A 5,524-nucleotide genomic window follows, 5' to 3' on the forward strand; every position below is an offset into this window, starting at 1 on the left:
CTCTCTCTCTCCTCCAAATACCTTGATGTCGAAGCTTAAGAAGGCATTGTGCAGCAAAGCCCTCCTTTTGATGCGGCTTATTTAGATCTGCATAGTAAATCAAGGAAATGTGGCGGTGGGGGGGGGGGGGGGGGGAGTAAATAACGAGCCCATATAGCAGATGGAAGCGAGGAGATAAGGGGCGGGCCGGGCGAACAATCGCATTTGTATTTTGTTATGATGTTGACAGCAGCTAAAATTCACTAATCTCGCGCCACTGATCTGCATTTCAAAGAAATCTCATTTAGCAGCGGGATAAGGATAAAGTTCCCTAGCATTGTGTCTTTTTATTTATTTTTATTGCATTCTTTGCTAATTCATCTCGACCCGCAGATTTTTTTTCTTCTTTCTTTCTGTTTAACGGGCGGCGGGTGTAGGGGGCGGGGGGGGTGGGAGCGGGCTTTGGTTTGCGGTGGTACAGCGGTGAGCAGGCGTGCGCCTCGGCCACTGAGGAGGAGGGGGTGGTGGTGGTGGGGGGGGAGTCGGTGGTCTTAAATACTGTGTGAAAGCGTTTACGTCTAGACCGCGAGCCGAGGGTAATTACACGTCTGCCCATGAATAGAATGAGTTTGAAGACTCATCTTTGTTCGGAGCGCCGGGGCCTGAATTGCTCGACCAAACACTGATAAGGGAGAAGGGGACCATTTCTGGTCCCCGCGCAGTAAGAAATATATAAATAAAAAAATGCCGTCAGTGACTTTCCATAACGACCCGCCCGCCCCCCACGCCCCCCACGCGCCTTTTCGAACGCCGGGGATGGTATTTACTTTAAAAAGATAAAATTATTGTGTACAGTAATCTGACTTGTTAGCATAATGTCCCCTTTCATCCTCGGACCCTCCTTCAGCCGCGCCACGCGGAGGTATTTGTGGGGGCGGCCAGCGTCTTAAATAGTTTATCTTGACTTAGCGCGCCGCTCAGCGCTTTATGTAAATATCAGCCCCCCATAGCATTATTAGGCCTTCATGAATACTTGAATAGCGGTATTTCTCGTATTTTCATAAGTTGATAGAATTCACCGACGGGTTTTGTATTTGGCGTAAAGATATGTGTGCGGGTATTTGTAAATCCCCTCGAATTGGAGGTCACATGGACTAATAGTGGCTTCTAATGCGCTCCCGGTGAATAAAATATGACATGTGCATAGCTCAGAGGTGTTATTGAAGTCAACTCAGCATTTTTTGTGTGTGTGTGTGCGCGCGTTCGTTCGTTCGTTCGTGCGTGTGTGTGTGCGCGTGCGTGCTTGCGTGCATGCGAGAATGGGGCATTAACTTGAAATTATGTTTTCTTGTTGTTTTCTCTTTCTTTTTTTTATCCAAATGACTGTGAAGGGGAGAAAGAGAATTTGATGGCAGTGATGTCGGCTATCACAGTTGTCCTGTTTATAGTGTTCATCTGAGCCATTTGATGAAGTAAGTGTGCGCGTGCGTGTTGGTGTGCGTGCGTCTGTGAAGACGATCTTTTGTCGTGGGCCTTATTCGATTCCTGACAGTAGAAGACGACCTCCTCAGAGCCGTTTTCCCTGCAGATGATGGGGCTCTCTGACTGCATGCGTGGCTTTTGGTGTCTCCAACCGCTGCCCCGGCCTCGACTCACTCTGAGGGAACTGTCGCAGAGCAATCTGTTCAACACCTCCCCTCCACCCACCCCGCCAAATTCAAAACAGTAAAAAATAATAGCACTTGGCAGGTTCTGTTTTCAGCAGCCCTCTTCAGGGGGCTCAGGGCTTTTTGTGTATACAGTTCAGAGAGCACATACCACAGGATTCAGCAGTCGCTTGTTGCCCGTAGGGGTCATTGGAATTCTGGGAGAATAAAAGGAGTGAGAGAGCGAGCAAGAGTGAGAGAGAGAGAGAGAGAGAGAGGTGAAGCAACCAGGCCATTTGCGGGCCCTTTTCGCACACTCCTCGCTGGCAGAAGTTTGTCTAGCCTATACGCTTTCTGCACCAGAGGGGGAATTTGAAATGTCACGAGGGGGGTCAACTTGCTTTTTTCAACCCATTAAGGACGGCAACCCCTTTTTGGGTTTTTTTTTTACCTTTCAAGATGAGAACCCATTTTAGGGTATAGTTGTTGCTATGTGTATATATAGCAACGTCATGTTTTTTTGTCATTTTGGAATAAATATTTGAAGTTTTTTCAGAAAACCTGGGTTCAGGATTTATAGAAGACGGCCTCGGGTCTAAATGGGTCAAGACGTTATGTAGTGTGCGGTGTTGATTTAGTCGACTAATACTATGATGAAAATGTTCGTCAACTACATGTTTTCACTGACGAAAACGAAATGGAAACTAAATGAAAACTAAGACTTAAAATATGTTGTCAATTGTCAATCAACAAATTAAAAACTAGACTGTCAGGAAGGGACTAGTGGACAAGAGATTCAGTATACACTTGAAAATAGCCAATCTACAAGCTCACAAATCAGTCATTATTAAAAAAAAATCTGGTCATTACCCCCCCCCCCCCCCCCCCCCTTCTGACTGTACAAGCCAGGCTCGCGTGCATTTAGCGCAGAAGCATCATCAGCTCTAAATGGGGCTAAGTTGTGTGGACGCCACGACGTGTGTACGGTTAGCGCAGGCAGCCGAGAGAGAAGGGAAAACACGAGAAAAATCAAACGTGTCAGGTTTAACTACGTGATTTACTCTGCGTTGAGAGCTTGAGCCTTCCATGCAGGGGCTGCACCCTTCAAGTCGAGAGAGAGAGAGCGAGAGAGAGAGAGAGAGAGAGAGAGAGAGAGAGAGAGAGAGAGAGCGAGAGAGAGAGAGAGAGCGTGGGTGGGGGTGGTGGTGTGGGAGCGGCGGGGGGTGCGGGGGCGGGGACGCCTGTCACATATTTCTTTGTAACGACAGCGTGTACTGTATATGGCCTAAATGCAGTGAAGGCCCCTCCCCTCACACATGTGTGTGCACACACGCACATGTGCACATGTACTGTACACACACACGCACACGCACACACACACACACACACACACCGTCGCACGCGCTTCACAGAGAGATCCAGGTGCACTCTGTTGTTCTGAAGTTTATTACCTTGATCTAAAAGGCCACAGAAAATGCAGGAGACATGTCTAAGGCTGTACATGTCTGCACAAGAAGAACCCCACTGAGCACGGGCCGAGGAAGAGAGCAATAATAACGATACTGTAGCAGTGTTATAGGAAAATCAATTTTGACTAATGGTGCATTTGATATGTCTCCCCCTTTTTTCTGCCAGATACCTACCTGACGTCGCCGGACCACTCCTGTGACTGTGAAAGAAAACAACAGCACATTATCCTTCCAGCCTCGGGGTGAGTGGACCCCTGGCCTGGACTCATGCGTTCCTTCGTAGTTTGGACATTATGGGCTGTATTTTGCGTGTCTTAAGCACCAGGTCTTATTCCCTAACTTGAGTAAACTAAAGACCTGGAGGCGTGATCAATGCTCTTTGGCCACTCAGAATAGCCAAATGGCATTGATCACGCCTCCAGGTCTTTAGTTTACTCAAGTTAGGGAATAAGACCTGGTACTTAAGACACGCAAAATACAGCCCTATGGGTCTTAGAACTGTGAAATGTCTTGGGTTTTCATTTTGTCTCCAATGCGACTTGTTTCCGCTTCTGCAGCAATTTAAAGTCACTGTCAAACTGGGGCTGGAAAAAAAAGTACAAATATATTGTTCAGCTGTTAACCACTTAAAGGGACACTTCAACCCTTTTTGCAAACAGATCTTGATTTAATCATGTTTATAGGACACAAGAAGAAACACTTTCCTGGGGTTTTTTTTAGGTATGCAATGTGTGTTTTTTAGAATATTTTATGGTGCAATGTCCATGACCAAAATTTGTCGTGAAAATGTGGTCTTTTCGACTTCACACCTCACACCTCCATGCAGCCTCCCCCTCCCTCTCCACAAGGTGGGGCAGTGCACCAAAGCATTGTGGTCATTGTAGGAATTCAGAAATCCAGTCAAACACACAGACTTAATTATTTATCCGGCCATATATAGGGTGCAAATCGTGCTAATGTTGTCTAATACAAATACTATTTACATTGAGTGACCCGTGTCAAGAACAACAACATACTTTTTATATGTCAAATACAAAAAAAAAGGCAGATTTGCAAGGTCACAGCGTGCCGCGTAGATCAGGCGCGTGACGTGTTACACATTGTGGCGTGTTGTTGTGACCAACGTACATGTGCAGGTATTAGCCTTTTTTTGCTATATGTCCAAAACGGCGACGCCATGTTGAAAAATATGTTAAAGTAGCAGAGTGCAGTGCAGGTCTCTGTTGTGGTCTTGTCACACTGTCGTTAGCCCCCTTTTCTGTTCTGCTGATTGGAGCGGTTAGGCGGGGTCGAGAGGGGCCCCGTTCCCCCCAGAATGTAACAAATCTTCATCTTGTCCACCTTGATAGAATTCCCCCACTCCGCTGGGCAACCCTCTCAGTTGTGCCTGTTTGGTTTTCACACCCCAAGGATTTTCAATCTACTCTAGCTTAGAAGTTATGATATGCATTAGGGGGCCAACAATGTAGCCGAGGTTGGGTCTCGGGTTGGTTTTATTTTATTTTATATACAACTATTATAGTGTGTGTGTGTGTGTGTGTGCGTGTGTGTGTGTGTGTGTGTGTGTGTGTGCGTGTGCGTGTGCGTGTGCGTGTGCGTGTGTGTGTGTGTGCGTGCAGTATACACTTTGTTTGTGTGTGTGTGTGTGTGTATATTTATTTATTATTATTATCCCGGCCCCTTTCATGACAAATAATATTTTTTGCCCTTTTTTCTTCTTTCTAATTATTTGTTCGGCCCCAAAAATGGTGTTTATTGTCACGATTTGTCACGATCCCAGTTGGCTTTGTCCGAGACTTATACAGATCTTTAAATAAATACTTTTTGAAACATATATGGGAAAAATCCATGGGGAATTCTTTCCCGGGCCTGTCGTCGTCGTCATGAAAGGGGACGGGACTGCGACGCTCTATAATGGCATGTAAATAAAATATATATATATAGCAACACGCCAGGTTGAATAGTGGCTAAAAGCAACTGTCCGTGTTCTCATTTCTCTCCGACCTATAGGATGAAATATGCCCGCTCTGTGTCCATAGGCTGACCCCGGACGGTTCATAACTCTGAAGTCCTCCCTCAGCGGTAAGTGGAGACAGACTTTGTAACTATACTGCATGCTGGGTGTTGTCTGCTCGTCCCAGTGACTGTCGTCCACTGTTGATATGCGTCACTATACTATAGCTCTGCAAGCGCTTCACGGAGCTACATTTATATGAACACATAATCCTGTGTTGGAGCTCACTGTAGAGCTCAGAAGTGTGTGTGTGTGTGTGTGTGTGTGTGTGTGTGTGTGGGTGACACTAATTATCCCGCGGACCCCCATTTGAAAAGATAAGCCAGGGACCCCCATAAGAGAAGATTTTTACGCAGTGTTTCTCAACCCGTTTAATTTCAAGGACCCCCAGTTTGACATGCATTAGTCCCCCCCAT

General features: G+C 46.3%; 1 long non-coding RNA gene across 1 annotated transcript in view; it reads left to right on the forward strand.

The window, feature by feature from the left end:
- Window positions 1-5,178, forward strand: part of LOC308311127 — a 16,277-nt gene extending 11,099 nt beyond the window's left edge. The window contains exons 2-3 of the long non-coding RNA XR_013963593.1: window positions 3,261-3,336; window positions 5,105-5,178. This is a non-coding gene — a long non-coding RNA (uncharacterized lncRNA). The remainder of the gene's footprint in view (window positions 1-3,260; window positions 3,337-5,104) is intronic.
- Window positions 5,179-5,524: the final 346 nt, after the last annotated feature.

Source organism: Protomyctophum bolini (genome assembly GCF_963924005.1).
Source record: "Protomyctophum bolini genome assembly, chromosome: 23".
Classification (NCBI taxonomy): domain Eukaryota; kingdom Metazoa; phylum Chordata; class Actinopteri; order Myctophiformes; family Myctophidae; genus Protomyctophum; species Protomyctophum bolini.